Source organism: Rhipicephalus microplus, chromosome 3 (assembly GCF_043290135.1).
Source record: "Rhipicephalus microplus isolate Deutch F79 chromosome 3, USDA_Rmic, whole genome shotgun sequence".
In the NCBI taxonomy this organism is placed as follows: Eukaryota; Metazoa; Arthropoda; class Arachnida; order Ixodida; family Ixodidae; genus Rhipicephalus; species Rhipicephalus microplus.
Window position 1 is genome coordinate 91,148,990 of NC_134702.1, and position 20,651 is coordinate 91,169,640.

Here is a 20,651-nt window from a genome sequence, read left to right on the forward strand (position 1 = left end):
GCATACTCCACAACAGTTGAGTACAATATGTCACCAAACATACAACGTACTACACAGTACAATAAGCCACACTTGAAACAACGGACACAGACAACAATACGCACTACAATGCAGTCGCATGCATTGAACAACCAAGACACTTAAAGACTAAAGAGATAGAAAACCTATTCAGTCCAAAGTTCTTGGAACCAAAGTCTAGATGATACTCTTCCGAGAATCACTCACTCAAAGTCCAGCGTTGTTGTCGTTCCGCAGCCCTCGAAGTTTCTCTTCCAGGAAACCTCGACGAAGTTTCTCTTCCAGGAAACCTCCCGTCTTCAATAGGCCACTCTCCAAGCTTCAAACTTCTTCGCCGGAACACGTCGGCTTCACACACGCAGCTGTTGCCACGCGTCTTCGCTCGATAGCGGTAATCACACACTCTTGCCTGTAGCTCGAGCCTTCACCCCTCAGGTGGAAATCCTCTACATCTCCTGCTTTGTCCCTACGGACAAAACCTTCGCCGACTACACGGCGGTATACCCTACGCGCTCTGGCGCTAACTTCCGTCTTCTCCTGATCTCTCATCTCCGCTGCTCGGTTAAGTACCTCCCGCGCGCGATTCCAGAAGGTTCTCGTCATTTCGTCGGCGCGATACGCAGCGAAGGCTGGGGAGAGGGCGAGACGGTTGGAATGCCCTCCGCGATGGATGACTCAACCCGGCGTGACCATGCCTCTTTCGTTCTAGAAATTTCGCCGGCTTGCTCGGCCGCCGATGTGGGGTGAGGAGGTTCGTCGGCGAAGCCACGCTTCCACGGGGAGAGCGCGCGCCCGGGGAGCCTTGGATGTTTGTTTTCTTTTTTTTTTCTTTTGACCTCCCGGCGTCTCTCCCGCGCGTTATTGCAAGAGTTTGGCGGCGCGCCCATTTTTAGCGCTCGTTCTGTGACAGTAGCATAGTCTTATTGTGTGTCATGTGACTATGCTGGAGGACGCAGGTTTGACTTCTGGCCACGGCGGCCGTATTCGAATGGGGGTAAACTGCAAAGAACATCCATATGGCGGTAGTGGCACGTATAACTCTATCAATTGTATATGATCGTGCTTTCACGCATGAAGTGTAGAGTGGTATCAGGTTTCCTAGAATGTTGAAAAATTAAGTGTGATGCTTTTTTACGCGCCTCGTAGAATTCATGAGTGCTGTTGGTGCCGTGCGAAACCAAAAATGCGTAGGCTTACCAAGTATGTCGACACTGTAAAGATTCATTATTTCTGTACACTCTAAGGTCATCGATAAAGCGAGACTGCTTGGGAAACAGAGCTCCTTGTATTCGTGACAAATTGGTAGTATGAAACAACACGAGACACACATGGAAGTGTGCGGAGCATCGTGCGAGTGCCTGACGATAAAAAAGAGAGGGTTTTACTCTACACCAATAAAACAAAAGAAAACGTCACCCCTGCATTTCTGACAACAATCTTAGGTAAAAGAAATCGCTCGCGACTGGCCACGGCCGGCTAGGCTTGGCGCGCGCATGCGCGCGCGCAAGAACCCCATGATTGAGGAGAAACTTGAACGTTGAAGGAGGAACGTTGCTGCTTTTGCCCTTGCCGCGAGAGGGCGCGACGAGTAAAGCACCCGAAAGGGAGGAAGTCGCTGTACTGAAGGAGGAATGGAGCCCGTTTCTCCATTCACGCCCCCTTTTTTTTTAGATGATTATCATGTTTGCACCAGTCACATACTTTCGTCGTGCATTCACGTCCCGTAACACCAAATTTGGTATACCCGAAGCTAGCGAAAAAACTGCGAGCGTACCATGAGTGTGGCGTGTAGTCATGTTTCATGACTTACATGACATGCATGTCATGATTTACACGTTAGGGTCTGTCACTAGTTTTCGCCATGCAGTCATGTCATACCATGCCAATTTTGCAACATGTCATGTGAACGAAACCACCGCAAGAACAGCAAGACCATGAAATGTCAATCGTGACATTCATCACATACATGCCATGATAGTCATGTTATAAGTAGTCAGTGATGCTCACCATATAGTCATGTTATGCCATACCAAATTCGGTATTGATAGCATTAACGAAACGGCAAGGAGAGCTATATGTCGTAGGCGCCTAGACAGACAGACAGACAGACAGACAGACAGACAGACAGACAGACAGACAGACAGACAGACAGACAGACAGAAAGACATGCAGACAGACAGACATGCAGACAGACAGACGGACAGACAGACAGACAGACAGACAGACAGATATATAGATAGATAGATAGATAGATAGATAGATAGATAGATAGATAGATAGATAGATAGATAGATAGATAGATAGATAGATAGATATGCTCAAAGTCGCCGAAGTTCGATAAGAAATGCTTTGCATTTAAAAACTAGTAACCAAAGGACGCACTTTGAGCACTATCTGACCAGAAAAGGTTGCCACGTAAAATTCGCGGGGCGTAACCTCCTTGAATTTAGGAAGGTTTAGCGAGGTTGGGCCGCAATGCCATGAACTAGCGGTAGTGAAAGGTGGAAACTACACACAAAGCGCAGGCCATAAGAGAGCGCGCACGTTCCTCTCCTGTAGTCCCGTCGTGCCACCTCTCGTTTATTCCTGGGAATGCCCGCTGGATGGCGGTACTTCTATAGACAAATTAGAGTTACTGTATATACCTTTAGGTTAGGTAGCATATACAGTAACTCTAAGACGAATTCCACCGGACTAACGTCACGAAAATGCGGTGGCGCTGTCTTGGTAGGCAAAAGGCGCTTCCTACCACAGTTTCTGCTGGGTTTTCAATGGTGCATGTGGTGTTCTCAGTCAAACAACAACAACAACAACAAAAAAACGATATGCCGACGAGCTGCGTCGCGGTTGGATGTGAGTCGCGTCTCACAACTTAGTTTTGCTTGTTGGCGCACATCGCAGCCCTTAGCGCTTATGGCGGAAGTTACGTGCGGACGTCGCTATAATTTTAGCCATAATGTCTACATCGGCCTACCTATGTTTACAAACATGGAATGCGTCTATATGATGAATATGTGATGAAAATATGCGAGATGGTGGTACATGGAGTGCTCACTAGATGGACGGATATTGACGGATAAATGGACAGACACATGTACGGATGGGTGGACAGACAGATGCACGGTCGGACGGACAGACGCAAGGACGGACGCATGGACGGAAGCACAGACGGACGGACGGACGCACAGTCAGACGGACACAAGGAAGGACGGATGCATGGATGGACGCACGGACGAACGCATGGACGCACGGACACACAGATGGACACACATATGGACAGACGAACGGACACAGATGGACGGACGCAAAGGACAGACGAACGCACGGACGAACGCATGGACGGACGCAGGGACGGACGGGCGCACGAACGGACGCATGCATGGACTGAGGCGCGGACGGTCTGACGGACCTTTCGTCCCACTCATCATCATGCACTCCTTGAATATGCTGTGATTTTTTTTCGCGACATTAAGACTGCCTAAGGCCAGTTTGAAATGGAATTTAGAGCACCGGCGTTGCTCTGTTGTGGAATACTGGGCTGGCGTGCAAGAGAGTGGGTTTGAATCCCGTTGTATCATTGGAGTTTATTTAGTTAAGATTTTTCATATTCTGCGCGATTGTCGTTACGGACACCGGCGGCGGCGAACAACTACGGCGCATGCGACCCTCATTTGATCTCTTAACAGCTTTCGCTGTAAAAAAAAAAAAAAAAAACTTTTACCTTTCACAGAGCTGTAAAAACAGATTGTGGCGCTTGCCAGAAAGAAGGTGCTTTTCTCACAACCTGTCCATGGTGCAGTTTTTATTTTCTTTTTAAGGAATGTTGCTGTGCGCATCGTCATGGCCAACTGTGATATGCCTATATATTGGCTTCGAGAACTTTCCTGTCTCCCTTCGTCTTTCTTTCGGGTTGCGCAGCAAGTAGAGTTCACAAGTATGAACTAACCAGTGCGCAAAGAAGTACAAGATAACCAGAAAAAACGTCGACTACCCTCGCACTCGAGCGAAAATTATGATGACGAAAGCAGAAAGAGACCGGATATAACGATTGCATCACTTGCGTTCCCACATGAAGGTTGAAGCTGCGCAGAAAATTCCCAGAAATGGCTGGAGAAACGCGTCAATTTCAGCTACTGTATTAAATCAAGAAAGCTATTAATCTAGAACTGCGCTCAATTGCTGCATACTGGTATACGTCGTCGTACTCGCCGAAACGTGCCACGCTTCTTTAATTCATTATTTATCTGAGAGTACCAGCGACTACAGCCCTGCCAGTAACGACACCGATGGTTTCGCTAATTTCAGATAGGCATCGTCACGATGCCCGGGCAGGCACTTCGCCAAATGGCTGCCTAAAGCGCGCACGCCAGAGATTGTGGCGCCAAGATGGTAACACGCAAGCGCTCAGTGAGCTTCTGTGTATTGTTTGGCACGGAGCCTTGGCTGAACGACGTACTTGGAGAATGAGAACGCTGAACTCATGAAGGAATTTACTGAAGAGTGAGCCCTTGTTTAGCGGCTCTATAATAAGATAAGGGGAAGAAGCACATGACATCATCTCAGATATAGTGAAACAAAATGAACAGTAGTTGGTTGTGGTGGTGCTGCATCAAAGGTCAATTTACGAGTTGACGACTGCAACCTGCGAATCTGCTTATTAGGTCATCATCATCATCATCACCATCATCATCACCATCATCATCATCATCATCATCATCATCATCATCAGCCTGACTACACCCAACGCAGAGCAAAGGCCTCTCCTATGATCCACCAATCAACCCCATCTCGTGCTTTGTGCTGCCACGTTATACCATTTTGATCTCATCGGCCCACCTAACTTTCTGTATCCCCTTCGTCCATTTGCCCTCTATGGGAATCCAGTCAGTTACCCTTAATGACCAGTGGTTATCCTGTCTACGTTTCTTCATGCCCGGCCCATGTCCATTTCTCCTTGATTTCGACTATGACATCCTTAACCCCGATTTGTTCCTTGACCCACTCTACTCTCTTCTAATCTCTTAAGGTTACATCTATCATTTTTTCTTTTCCATCACTCGCTGCATCGTCCTCAATTTGTAAGGTAGTGGCTTATTAGGTTATTAGGTAAGCCACTACCCTCTTTGTAAGGTAGTGGCTTATCAGGTAGTCGAGACCAAGTAAGCCCCTCGCTATCACAGGCGCAAAGATGGGACGTGGATATTTATGGGAAATCAATCAATCAATCAATCATTCAGATAACCAATCAATCAATGAATGAATGAATCAATAAAGCTGGGGTTATAGTATGCCCGATGCTGCCCTTTCCCTTCTTGCTTCCTTAAGGTGCAGAGCCTTTGAGTATGGATGCAGAAAGTAACGCCCCTTTCTAGTTGGAACACCTACGTATCTCCCTCCAGCGGAGCATCGTTTATTACCCAGGCTATGCCGCTTTTGATGTAGAAGACAACGTTGCGGACTCAGGGCACGTAATTGTATTTTGATTCTGCGTCATAGTCTCTCCAGCTATGGCTTTCCAAGATCAGTTCGCTTTAGACAGTGTTATTTTCGAACAAAAAAACATACTGCCCTCGTTTCGCTCATTGAGTTGGAAAAAAATTATAGAAATTGAATCCCTTTGTAAATATAGCGCTTCCGGTTCTATAAGTGTGTGATCTCGATCCACCATGATTAATTGTACTACATTTTTTTTTCTGAACTAAAGAATGCATCATTCTTTTTTCCTCCTAACTGCGATGACTTGTCTTCCAGTTCAGCCAAGCTTGAGCGGAACCACCACCCAATAACCCTGAGCGAGGCGCCGCAAATCTGTCGGGTCCCGTTTCCAAATAATGCCGCCTCTTTAGCGCCGCCAGCTACCTGCTTTGCTGCCTCACTGACAGATGGCAGCACAATTGTTCGCGTTCAGCGCCCGGTGCTAACGGCCGAGGATCTGCTCGCAGCCGTCGATATTACAGCCTGCGCTGGAAACTTGACACCGGTAATCGGGCGCGTGTGCCATCGATTTTATTAGACGGAGCAGAGCTTGCATGTAACTTTGAGCTTCTCTTGCGGCAAGGAAGTACGAATCGGCCAGATTTGCGTTAAGCGGTTGTTGGGAATCGCCTATTGTTGTTATTTTTACGTCACAATGTGTTTTCAAAGAGCAGCGAATGCACGGTACGCAAACTCAGAAGGCGTGCACGCAAAAGCTTCAGCTTCACATTAGTCATTTCTTTGTTGTTTCTCTTGTTTCTTCACCAAAATATTTGCGTGTTATATTCTGATATATCTTGTGCGATAATTACACGTTTGCAACTTGCTTACCAGGATTCAGCCAAAACGCGCAATAGGGTCAATGAGGGTGGCAATTTGGGCTTGTTGGTATGGCATAGCATGATAATATATGGATGGTAGCGCAGACAAGGGACACGGACAAGAGAAGGTAAGTCTATGATCCATCTTGTGTTGCCTTGAATGGGCCTTCTTTTGTCCATGCCCTTTGTCGGCGCTACCATATATTATCATGCGCAATACAGGTGGTGACCAAACAAAAAAACTGAGGGGGGGATGAAAACGAGCTTCCAAATGTATACAAAAACTAAACTGAAGGAACGGCGTGTTTCTCGCAATGACCTTCCTTCGGTCCCAAGCTTTGTGGGGCTGAAGTTCGAAAGAAAACAGCTCTTTCGGTGCAACATCAGCGGTCATCGGCCGTCATTATTGTAAAAAAAACCTCAATAATACTGGTCCTGCACATTAAATATGACGGAGCAGGTTTGACGAAACAAAGGTGCGGTGCACTTCCCAAAAGTTAGGTGATGGGGGCATCCCTTTGGTCTGCTGTATAGTGCTGGGCTATGGTATACTATCGTACCGCACGGTGCGACGTGGCATAAGTGCAATGAATTCTCACGCCTCCCTCGCGCGCATAGTTCTCGAAACACTATATTGTTTTTCAACTTCCCTAATGCACGCACAGGTGCATCCAAGGTCCCTCCTCGCGCATGCAGTGTGCGCCGCATTAACGACCATGGTGCCGCCTTCTTTATTATTATCGTTTCATTCTATCGAGCTTTCCTTCTGTACAAGTGTGGGCTGCAGCAGGTTTTCAATACGACACCACCGCCACTGTCGACGTGTCGTGATGGATGAGAGCTGCTGTTGAGCGTTATGGGGCCACATGCGGGTCCCGACGCTTCCGCTGCTGTGTCCTTGCCACGTCTGCCGATGCGCGCATGTATCTACACACTTGCGCTCGGTGCAGGCATGTGTCTCATACACGTATATATGCCGACACCCGTGCTTGCTTGCTCTGAATGTACGTGCATGTGTATACCTATGCACGCAGTACTTATGTATGTATGTATGTATGTATGTATGTATGTATGTATGTATGTATGTATGTATGTATGTATGTATGTATGTATGTATGTATGTATGTATGTATGTATGTATGTATGTATGTATGTATGTATGTATGTATGTATGCATGTATGTATGTATGTATGTATGTATGCATGTATGTATGTATGTATGTATGTATGTATGTATGTATGTATGTATGTATGTATGTATGTATGTATGTATGTATGTATGTATGTATGTATGTATGTATGTATGTATGTATGTATGTATGTATGCATGTATGTATGCATGTACGATCTAGCATATACGGTCATGCGTGCGTATAAAGCACAGCTCGAAAGCAGTTGCACTTATCGCTGCTGTTACACGAAAAAAAATGGTTCGGCAGGGCTGCAGCAGACGGCTTGTGTGCAGCGTGATATGGGTAGATGCGCAGGTGCTGCTTTCTTTTTTCGTTTCAATTTTATTTATATTAATCGTTTTGGCTTTGCCCACACGTGGCGTTTATTCGGGCCGTGTAGCATGTCGTATGGTGCTCGGCGTGTTGACGAAATCAACCGGCGCCTCTGTGTTCGTTCATGCCTGTCAGGTGCACTCGGTGATATCGCGCGCAAAAGCCGAATTGATATTTCGAATAATAAATACAAATAATGCAGGTACGAAATAACATGAAAAAAAACCCTTAGTGAGACGAAATCAAAATTGATAATGGTGTGATCACGACACGGGATTACAACGCAACAAGTCTGTTCCACTATGAAGCGCACCATATACGGCAACTCGCTTGGCGAGCCTGACGGGTGGCGGCGAAGAATTTCTACGCCGAGATAAGCGAACGCAATTAGCGGAACCAGATATCGGGTGGAAAAAGTGTGCGCGTCGTAGGTGACCAAACACCTGTGCGAGTTGTTGCCGCATAAATGAGGAAAGTCGCTATTATAATAACTCTCGGTGTCTATAACGTCCCACGAAACCGTGACTTGGCTATCAGAGAGGCCGCACTAGAGGACGGCGGAAATTTCGACCAGCTGGGATTCTCAAACGTGCAACTAAATTTAAGTATACGGGGGCTTCACGCAGTTTCACCTCCACCAGTTGGGATTCGATCCCGCGCCGTTCGAATCAGCAATCGGGTAACATAACCACTATAATAGATTACGCACCCTACAGCGACTGGAAAGCCGCTACAAGTGTATAGACAATATTTTTCTTGTTGGTAACTAATTATTTGATTGTGCCAAAGGCGTCTGTGTTGCCGCGAAAAGGGGCTTGATAAACTAGGAAGTGAACAAGAAAATAAGCGCGTCGACAACACTTCAAAGTTTCCGAAGTATACCGTCATGCATGACGTCATAGATAATGTCACGCGCGTTTCTTAATTTCGCTTTTTCGTTTGGCTTGATTTTCGCACGCAAAGCCTGGTTTAAGAATTCTCAGTGCAAAGTGCTCATCACTGTTCGAGAAGGTTCGCGAAAATTGTAGACCTTTCTGTGAAGATTGCCCGCAATATTCCAGAGCTTGCGCGAAGACAAGTGGTAAGGTGGGAATATTCGACAATGCATGTATAAATACCACCGCGCTTCAGTTGTCAGTTGATCGACGGCCGACGCTCTGTTCGCCGCTATCAGTACGCTTGTCTCGCTGTAATCTGACTTTCCGTTTACCTGGTCACAGGTTCAGCCCAATAAACTCTTTAACCCGAACATCCACTCTGCTCTTTTCGCCCGCGTCACGACCCCTTGACAATATGTGCAACGTCAGCAAATGCCTTTATACATGAATATGTATCATTGAAAAAACGTCAGGCCTGCGTTGAAAGCGCAGCATAGTCTTAGTGAAAGCTAGAAGAGCGGCCTTTCAGAGCCTTTCAAAACACTCATATACCAAGTGCTGCAAGAACACTTGCTCGATACTCACTAGGTCATTATTAATAAATTTATTTGGTATAGTGGGCCGGCGTTCGCTTTGCTATTTGTCGTCATTCTTGTAAGCGTGGTATCCGCTGAGCACTTGCAAGGAATTTTGTGCCGATTGTTCGTGCAATGGCTGACGACGATGAGGAATTATGGCTGAAGTGGGTATGCACAACAGTATATAGAGGAACAATAACAAGTTTTTGTGATTGTTTGGAGCATTGGACGGCACACTCGTTATTCTCATTGTGCGACGACTGGTTGCTCTTCCGCTGTTTTAAAACGCTTTACAGGTCGTGTTAACACGATTGTTTTCCCGACATCAAATCTTCCTAAGGCAAGTTTGACGAGAAGTCACAAGCAGCGGTGAAGCTCACCGGTAAAATACTGAGCTGGTACCCAGGGGACCCGGGTTTGAGCCCCACTGTGTCAGTGGTGCTAGATCAAGCCTGCCTAAGGCAAGTTACAGAAGTCACAAGCACCGGTGTAGCTAAGTGCATGGTAAAATATTGGGCTCGCACCCAGCGGACTCTGGCTCGAGCCCCACTGTGTCAATGGTGCTAGGTCAATCCTGCCTAAGGCAAGCTTGACAACAAGTTACAAGCACCACCGTAACTCAGCGGTAAATATGGTGTAGCTCAGTGGTCGAATACTGACCTGGCACCCTGCGGACCTGGGTTCGAGCCCCACTGTGTCAATGGTGCAAGGTCAAGAACATGTCACAAGCACCGATAGAACATTATGCTGGCACCCAGAGGACCCGGGCTTAAGCTCCACTGCGTCAATGGTGCTAGGTCAAGCCTGCCTAAGGCAAGTTTAACAAGAAGTTACAAACAACGGTGTGTAGCTCAGTGGTAGAGACCTGGGTTCGAGCCTCACTTTGTAAATAATGCTTGGTAAGTTACAATCACCGCCGTAACTCAGTGGTAGAATACTGGGCTCGCACCCGGGTTCGAGAACACTGTGTAATCGGCGCTAGATTTTTTTTTCTTCATTTCCCGCGATGTGGTTACGGACACCGGCGGTGGTGTTGGCGGACAACTGCGCGGGACACAAGTTGTGATCTCATGACAGCTTTCGCTGTGAAGCAGCCGTTTGGAGCCAGAGACTTAACAGAAAAAGCTTCGAAAATTGAAGAAATGAGTAAAAAAGGGTAAACTCACAGGCTGTATATCTTGAAATAAGGAAACGGCGGCACAATCGAGAACGCACACAGGTTGCGTGTGGTTGTTAGAGCGCCTTTCTGCATCGCGTTTATTCCTTCAAATATTTGTTTTATTCCTAATTCTGCATTAAGCCTTCAGAAAATTCGGTTTAGCCAATTTAGGAAACATATAACTCGAATACTTTTGAAGTTCCTGCAGCACTGATCTGATAAAACTTCATCCCGAAGTAAAGAAACGGTATTGCTCTTCAATTTCTTCTGATAATGAAACTACGAGGGTGAAATAATCGACAATAAGGTTCTCAAATAATAATCAATCCACACTGACTTTGTAGCTCGCCCAGCAGTGTCTCCTTAAGCACAATGGGTCTTTAAGCTCGTGTGTAAGAGATGCAAAGGGTTCGCGAATAATAGCAGCGAGAAAGTTTGCTCGCAGACCGGCTGTGGGACGTTATCCTAAATCTTATTGTTTAATTCTCTCCTCAAATTGTTCTCTAGAGAGTTGAGAGGATAGCATTTAACTGCATAATGAGATACATGAATTACAGTTCCTTAAATTCCAGGTAATTTGTCCGGTATGAAAAAGTACCTACCTACTGAGTTAGTTGGGGAAAATAGCAGCACAACAGCGGGTGCCATGATCCATGATTATATACCCAGTACTTTGAATCGTTGAACACTTTTTTAAACACAAAGTACACTCTAAAAAAGAGCGAGTAAAAAGGGTGTCTTTTTGTCCCACAACAATACTCGTCATCTATATTGCGTTCCATCCTTGCGCTATCGCCCCGCGCCCGGTACATTCCGGTAACTATCGACATGCCCATTATCAGGGTTACATTGCATTCTCGATAGGAAAGTGGCCAGCGCCGAGTTTTCAAGAAAGGAAGCGCACGCAAGCCTGATGACGATTATTGTTGTGGGACAAAAAGACACCCTTTTTACTCGATATTTTTTTAGAGTGTACACCCTCTCATGATATAGCGCATAGTGGTTCAAATCGTCTACATTTTTTAAGCAGAGAATATTCTAAATAATCGAACTTATGCTTTAAACACTATGCAATACACAATAAACACTACATAATAGAGTTAGATCTATACAAGTGACTGGGTAGAGAAAGAAGTAAACGAAGATATCTATCTTTCGTCTTGCAGTGTACATAATACTCTACATCATTGACGTTTTATTCTATATAGGTGCATCGGGGCCGAAAGCACACAGCTAACCCATAAAAATGTCCATGATACGCCGAGTTCTCAAACATTTTTTTTTCGGAGCACAGTAAAGTGAGCACCATAATTTGGTATCCTCTTTTTTTTTTTCACGCAAAGAAATTCGCTTGGAGTGTATCAGAGTTATAATACTCTACATCGCTCCCCTTTCGTTCTGAACATGATATCTAGAATTCTATATCTGCCTCTCTAGAGACAGCCAACCGCAGCTTCCGTTGTATTGTATTTTCTACACTATAGGCATTTTCATTTTTAAGGCATTATGCCACGCGTTGTAGCTTCTTTGAGATTAGTATTTCGGACACAGTGTGCAGAAAACTCTCAGAGTACATAGTGTATTTACTCGTTCCCATTTTATTTTTATCGCAGGACTACGCCTCCGTAAACACGTGCCATGTCATATGTATCGCTTCAAATGTGATATTTAGGAAGTACTATGTTGGAGCTGCGGTGTGTTTTTCAACAAACACCGATGATGTCATTCTGCCATGAGTGTTTATCATTTTGTTTTGGTGCATTCAGATTTCACGCACAAGAACTGTTAGCAGGGCTCGGCACATACCGAGCAACAATAGAGAGTTTTAGTACTGCGGATTGGTGCTACGTACGCATCACACAAGCGCCTTGCGTTACGTGGCGTCGTTTGCCACTAATCGGCTTTTAGTACGCCGTAGTACCCGTGTACGTAACGAGCGTGAAGCATGTTGCGCCATCTGGTAGATCAAAATAGAAGCACGTGTTGTTGACAGCCAATGTGAGCCAATCCACGTGTTATAGCCAGATTATGGCCATATTTTAAGCCACAGAGCCGGTCGGTGCTTGCCTTCGATGCCGCCATTTCGCAAAACGAAGTCTCGCGCTGTCGCGAACTTGTTCGAGAGCGGCGCGATCACCTCATACGTACGCACGCACACATCTCATGCGTGCGTACGTAGCGGCTGCGTACGTAATGCGATACGTGCGCGTTGCGGTCTGCGCATGTGCACCACGCAGAACGTGGCGTCCTACGTACGCAACGCCGCCACGTACGCAGCATACGCAGTACTAAAACTCTCTAATGTCTATTGGCAACAATGTCGGCGCACATGATGCCGCAATGGACGCGTTCGTCTTTCTGGACCGGCCATGCGTTGTGTAAAGATAACGCGCAGAACGCGAATAGTCAAATTTTATTGGTGAGCGTACGCTAGCATGCACCAGTGATAACGCTTGAAGGTTCAATGACTGATTTACGAGAGCCTTACCCCAATCATCAAATCACTCGACGGCTGAAGATTCTGCTCGCGGTTATCAGTATACAGCGTGCATTGCAAGGCGTTTGCCTTATCGTTTTTTGGACAGAAGTTCGTCCAATAAAGACTTCCGTGGCTCTTACTCGTGCTACAACTTTTATTCAAGGTGACAACAATGTGTCCATGAAACGTAATTGTATCCCTAAATCACCCGAGTTTTCGTTGACAATGCAAGACACCATAGATCGCCGGTGGTATATGCACGCCGCGCATTAGCATTCAGTATTCGACCTAACACATCACCTTCCCTAAATGTCTATAGGAATGGGTGGCATGTACAAGGAAGATGCGAAGCTCTCGTTAAAACAAAAATGTTGCTCGTCGGAGTGCAGTATTGTTCAGTATTACAAGGCTCTTGGGTCATAGGCTTTGTATGCAGCCCACTGGTGTTCTGTCAGTTGATACCAATGATTGATGATTTGATTGATTGATTTGTGGGGTTTAACGTCTCAAAACCACCATATGATTATGAGAGACGCCATAGTGGAGGACGCCGGAAATTTTGACCACCTCGGATACCAATGATTCCGTCTTGTCGTTCAGAATGCCAATACTGAAAAACGAGACCAGGGGATCCATTTTCTTCATTATTTTCAGCATTGACTTAATGGGACTATCATCTTCGAAGCAGTATTTTGCTTTTTTTTTTTGGTGTGTACTTGATTAAATTGAAGCCGCGAATGGAAAGGCATTAAGCCATACTTAGTTCTGTGTGGATACACGATACACTCTGTAAATGCGTATTTATTTTCGTTCAATTCCCACAAAAAAAAAGAAAGAGTATCTTCACGGCGGGAAAGAGTGTTGTGCTGATGGGTGAAAAGATACCCCATCGTGATGCGAAACATGCTTACAATATGAACATCCTAAGCATGCTATGTATGAAGGATCTTCACGTCCCCAAGTGGTTTAACGTGCGTGTGAATGTATCTCCTGCCAAATACTTAACACAGACCAGCCACAAAAAGAATAGCCCGGCAGCTTTCGGTGCGTTTAAGGTAGATTTAGCGAGGCGCTGAATGACGGCGTGGTGAATAGCTGCATGCAACTTTAGAGAGCGCAGCTAATTTTGCTTTCGAGAGAGCTCTCAACTTACTTCTGTTTCTTTTTGTATCTTTATTTGGGATCCAGTGTGAAATATATGGCTTCACAGAGACGACGGCAACGTACCCAGGAGACTGACCCTTTTCTTATCGCTCGAAGCGCACGTTTTTACCTGTGTTTTCACAAGAAAGCGCCCGATTGAATCTATTTCTTTTTTTTTCTCTATCGTGCTCAGTTTCTTTAAGTTGCGTACTTTCTTTTTCTTTCTGAAGCAGGGCGGACCGTGTGATAGGTACCCGAAGAGCAGTATCATTTAGCTGGAAATGTATTGCCTGCCCGAAGAAAGTATAGAAAGCATTAAGTTATCTCGAGCGTATCTCAGCCTGAAGCACATACATACAGAAACCCCTATACGAAACGAGAGTACAGCTGGACAATCCTTTCCCTTCCCATGACGCTTCTTCGCGCACTTATACCCGATGCGGCGGCCCTGTTGTTGTGTGAAAACCCCCGTAACAAATGTTTCGCGTCTTGACTGGGAGAGGCACGGATGCGCAAACCGATTCCCTCCTTTTCAACCTAGCAGTTGCGGGGTGATTTTCAGTAAAAAACACCTGGCTCGCATAAATCTCTCGCAGAGAGCGCCTTTCTCTCAAACTTCATTTTTGTATTTGGTGCTTTCACTTCTGTTAGATTTGTTTTTCAACCTGAAACACTCTGGATAAGAACAGTGCCCTGACATACGTTTTTTTTCCTCACTGGAAACGTTACATGGCCTTTCACTACTTCACGTTCCTGTGATCGTGTCGTAGAGTTTTCCTTTTCACTTGTCCATTAAGTCGCACAACAGCGGCAACAGCAGCTGCAATAAGTGTTTCTGCGATGAGCGGCTTGTTTCACATCCGTCGCTTCACGAGTGCGCAGTTCGTAAAGCTTTCAGGAGAGGCGCCGTGGGTGATTCGGCGCCATCAATCAAGGGGCGCACGTAAACGGCCACAGCCCTCTGGACGCGATTGCGATGGGCCGCATAAAACGGACACGTGTGTACATAAACAGGTTCGCGCCGGCGGAGTCAACGGGGTTGACATCCTAATCAGCATCGCGCAAAACTGTCGCGTTCGGTGGCGCGTCTGCACCAGAGACGAATCGGTCATCGAACCGGCCGCACGGTGCAGTGAAATTAATGTTACGTACGGCAGCTGGTGGTGGAGACTGTACATACACTTCTACACATCCGGAGGTAAGAGGGGGGATGATATCAAGGGCCAATGGTTATGTGAAGTTGCAACGTTGTAACCAATATAACGATAAGTGACATAGTCGAGTCGTTATACCAGCGCAAACCGACTTCCCCAGAGAGTGAATTGAAATGCAAATATAGTAAGATTAATCATGTCATGCATCTTTAAGTTATTGTACGCTTCGTTGGAGCCTGTACAGTGGCAGTGGCGTTTTGCACGTGGCTTGATTTGTCAAAGTTGTTTGCGATGCTTAACGACATGGGTCTGTACGCTGTACCCGGTATAACGCCGTAGTGAGAGACCACCTGTTGGTGGTCTTGGTGATAAACGCGGTGAACCGCCAGACCATCGAATTCGCGTCCTGGAAACTGTGGCATCGCCGGTTTTCTTTCTGCAGCAGCACACCTTGTTATGTAACCAATGAGAGAGGTAGGGGGTGGCGGTTAACAGCGTTATGCGAGATTTTGAGCGCCTCAAATCATCTGCCCACAAAAAATGAGCAATGCAGAAGCAACGATATCTTGCTTAAATTACGATTACGTTGCACGTTATACATTGCACGGATGCTCTCGTTCAAAAAAGAAACGTACGAAAATTTGAAAGAGGCTTACTTTATGAACCTTAGGTTGAAAATACAATAGGCGTGGTACCGAAACGAGCCGGTTGATAAGAATTTACCTTAACAGATGGTAAGGCTATAGTAAAAACTAAAACATGAAAAATGAACAAAAAAATTGTTGGCTTTTGCATCTGTTGCCTTCTTTTATTAAGTACAAAGAGAACAAGCTGATGAAAGCTCATGTACAGCAATAAACTCTTATTCTCTAAGTCTTTCCTAAGTTTCACAAAGGTTTCGAAGATCGAGATGCATGCAGGCGCCTAGCTCAAGCTACAAGCATTGCCTCTCGCGTTCTGGAAGCACAGAATGATCAGAAGCATTGGTTAAAAGTTACTAGAGAACGCACGCCCGGCAGGTTTTATCTTCACATCACGACGCTGTATATGAGCGCATATCGAGTTTTAGTTTTCAATATGTGCTTGTTGATGTGTTGCGGGCTCCACCGTCTATATGCTGTATCTAGGTTTACGTGACTACTTTATCTAAACAAGGGAGAGAGACGCCGTTGTGGTGGGCTCAGGAAATTTCGACCACCTGGGGTTCTTTAACATGTACTGAAATCTGAGCACACGGGCCTACAACATTTTCGCTTCCACCGGAAATGCAGCTGCCCCAGCAGGCATTCGATCCCGTGACCTGCGGGTCAGCAGCAGAGTACCTTAGCCACTAGACCACCGCGGTGGGAGATCGCATACATGTGAAGTATACGTGGAGCCAATTCACCATAGTTCACCAAATCACCAATGTGTGTGTGTGTGTGTGTGTGTGTGCGTGCGTGTGTTTCTGTGTGTATGTATGTATGTGTGTTTGTGTTTGTGTGTTTATATGCAGGCTAATTGTTTTACAAGGTAAACAAAAATTGACCAACCGTTTTTAAGGCCTTGATCACAATGGACAGCTGTTTCGAAGTGAACTATATATATCCTTATATAATTTGCTATATCGGACACGGATGCAGGTCACATTGGGATCACCTTGAATCATAAATTTAATTTGTTACTCCGCGACAGCTTGTCCGCACAAGCGGGGTCAATCAATGAACTGTGTTGTCTCGGTCTGATGTCAAGACGCCTATATGTATACATCGACAAAGTCATCCACTGCCTCGTGCATGCAGCCATGCATAAACGCGGCGTCATCAGCTGATGCACGATTCAAAGCTTTATACAGATTGAAGAAAGAAGACTGGCTAATATTGCAAGATACTCATTCCGGAATTGTCCGGACAGAATTGAATCCATGATCCTGCGAGGATGCCGTGATACACAAACCACAAACCTCCTGAAGGTATCACAGCACGGAAACCATCTGCGAGTTCTAGGGATCAGCCTCGGCCACAGGAGTCTCGTAGGCAGCGGCGATAGCTTCGGCCTTCTTCATCTCCTCCACCTTGTCCCTGAGGTCCTGCAGTCGTGCCAGCAGCGTCTCGTACTGGGCTGTAATGTACTTGAAACTGACGGGGTCCCACAGCTGCCAGCCAGTCTCATGAAGTCGTGCCTTGACGGTGTTCTCGTACTTCCTGTACATCTGGAGAAACGAGTCCAGTATGACCTTCCTGAAGGTCGGCGGGCACCGGAAGTCTTCCCTGAGGGCCGCGTCGACTTGGTCGCATACGGATACTCGGATCGTCTCGTGCTGCACGAAGACGTCGTACAACGCGGTGTCGCGTCGCGTCGCGTGCGGCCTGAACGCGTGCAGCGGGTGCGCTCCTAAGAGCCATTGGACGGAGGTCAGTGTGGCCCGCAGCGACAGCATCGGGTTCCAACCCGGTCCAGGCAGCGTACCCAGGGTTTTAAGGCAGACTTTGCCCGTGGCGCAAAGGTGTGCGTGAAAACGAACTCGTCCCTCGTCCGTGTTCAGGAACCGGACTAGGGGTGGACTGAGAGGGTAGTCCGGCGGGCACTTAAGGTAGAACTGAAAGGCGCCGCCTTCGTACGGGGAGTCCGGCGCACCCAGCATGAGTACGTTCATTCCCGTCATGTCGCTCTCCATGGGAGCGATGAACATCCTCGGCGGTGGATGTGCGATGAAGTCGACAATGTCCTTCCTCACCCTTTGCAGGCACAGCGGACTCGGATGCTCGTCCTGGTGCTCGAAAGGGTCCCAGGACGGGTTTGGTCGGTTCATTTGGGATCTAGGAAAAAGGATTTCGTGAGACATGTTCCAGAACGTAAGCGCCTAATCATAAGACACGAGTCCAATTAGCACGCTAGTCTCGACATCTGATGAAAGAGTACATGATGATGATGATGCTCTTTGGATGATTGGCACCTACCCACTCCGGGGTATCCGTCAAAAGTTTAACGAATACTGATAATAATGACAATGGTGCCCTTCTTTATGTCACTCACCGACAAATAGAGGTGGATAAGCGAGTGTGAAATGTACAATGTAGAAACCCATGAAGCTACAGGTAAGTGGAAATTCAGAATTAAAATAAAACATCGAATAAATGTGTATGCCAAATGCGAAGTGTTCAGACTAGCAGATTATTTTATGAAAGAGGTATTAACGCACGGCGTGTGAAGCATATGGATACGACTTCATATAAAAGTTGATATAGAAAGCTATTTTGGAACTAAATATAGAAAAATGGGCCTTTTGAAAAATTGCTGCCATTTGTCGGCCGTTGTCTGCATACCGCCATGTTAGAGGCTTGAGCGCTGCGCAGTACGCACACTCTGCGTGTTTTTTCTTATACGTATACGTATACGTAAGTCGTATCGACGTGTGGCGTGTATTGGCTAATGATCACAATGCCGACGTGTTCCTGTGTCCCTTGCTCCAAACAGAAAGGAAGTCGAAATGCTGAAGGAAGAAGGGTAAGCCGTAAACTTTGCCCCTTGTTATTTTTTCAAGCTGATGACGTTTCGCGCATGTGCTCGGTCCACTGCTCCCGAAACGCGATTGCGTTCTCCTTTCTAAGTAAATAATACGTGCAATAGCATGTGTACTCGTGTTTCCTCAAATTCTGCACGTCGAAGCAAGACAGTTTTTGCAACTTTTTCACTAGCAGCCGTTTAACCACTTAAAGGGACTCGTACTCTTCAAGCAGAAGCTACGTCCAGGCAACGAGCTTTATCGCAGCTAAATGTGCTGGGAGGCTCCTCAGCTGCTTCTTTCTTACTTTCTTATCGCTTCTACGAAGTCTAACCAATGTGAGAACAACAAAACTGCCTCTCCGGTTGGCTGCACACCTCTACGCCACTGTGTCGTTAGCTCAGACATGGCCGTACTGTCCAAAACAGCCTTGGCACAAAGTGCCGTTCTTGAATGCCCCGCGGTGACTTGCCCACATTTTTTTTTGTTTCCCTGTCCCTACAAGCCACTACGCGCGGCTACTTATACGACGGCGAGTCTGCCCGCCTCCCGTTATGCGCGCCCAGATTTGCGCCGAGAAAATTACCACTCCCGCCGCTTATTCGCGGTGTTGACGGGAAAAGTGCACCTCCGACAAGCATTCGACAGACCGGCACTGCTACCATATGTACACGCGGATATTGCTGCACCAAACGACCTGCTGTAACATCTCCATTACGGCCTCTTCTCTGTCTTTTCTTTTTCTGCCACTCCGTTGCTGTGGCTGCTGCTACAGGATTTGATCTTTTAACCCCGGCTGCCTCTTCGCGGTTGTTTGATGCACGAGGCTTTGATGAATCGAAGAATAAACGTCCTGCGTGGATTTCCCCCTCCCTTCTCTCCGTGTTGCTTCCTTTTCTTCCTTTATTCCGTTTTTACTTCCAATATTACCTCTGTGGTGCAACGGGCCTCGGCTTTACAACAATTCTCGTGTATTTGCTATTGCAGCATCTTAACCATCGTAATCATCGCATTTCATTGCAGGTAAGTTCGCCACAAAAGAAAACCAGCTGTCGTAATCCAGGATTTGATAAATTGAAAACACCAATAACAACACCATTTGAGTTGCCACGTACGTCGACTTCGAAGTTCTGCCGTTGTCACCATCAATGCTGCGAGCGCCCGCTGTGGTACTGTTCGAATATCTTGCTGTAATGTTGTCTTGCATGCTCTGAAATCGTGCTATACTGTCGTGTTGTACCGATTACGGAATGTCCTGCTGTTGGAATGTCGTGCATGTTTTCGAATGTCCTGCACGCTGTCGTGCTTCCCTGCTAACGGAATGTCCTGCTGTCAGGATGTACCGCTGTTGGTCTGCTCTACTATAGGAATATCGTCTTACAGTGTTCTCTTTCCCATATTAATTTCTATCGTTGCAGAGTCGTAACATGTCGTCATTTTTCAGTCGATCTGCAATACTGACAGGAGATTGATGCGAACGCTCTTTGAGAAAAAAAAAAAGAAACACAAGGTGAGCTTTCTAGCTCATAATTCCATTTTCATTAGAGGTGTGCTGACAGTGCAGATTTGTTATCTTGAGTGACTACTACACAACAACGAACTTCACTTGGGCACCTTAAACGCCTTCACGTTATCAACGTACAAGATACGAGCAAAATTTGTCATCTTTTAAAACCTTTCGTCATCTCTGTCCTCCCCAAAAATGAACCAAAAATAGATGAGAAAGCCTGCAAGTGTCTTCTTTAGGACACCAAGTAGACAAGCGACGTAACTGGCTCTGACCTTATCCCAAACATTGCAATGCTAACAAGTAACCTCCAACAAGAAATTGTAATTCATTTAATCGTTATACTGCAAGATGTGTACTGTAGATTAAGCACGTGTGATGTAGATTACGTCTGATGTAATTCTTCTCAATGACTCTGCAGGGTGGGCATTTAAAGGATTCTTGAGTGTG

At 46.3% G+C, this 20,651-nt stretch overlaps 1 pseudogene; it reads right to left on the minus strand.

The window, feature by feature from the left end:
• Nucleotides 1–17,191: 17,191 nt before the first annotated feature.
• Nucleotides 17,192–18,034, minus strand: LOC142802868 (ubiquitin-conjugating enzyme E2 Z pseudogene; annotated as a pseudogene).
• Nucleotides 18,035–20,651: the final 2,617 nt, after the last annotated feature.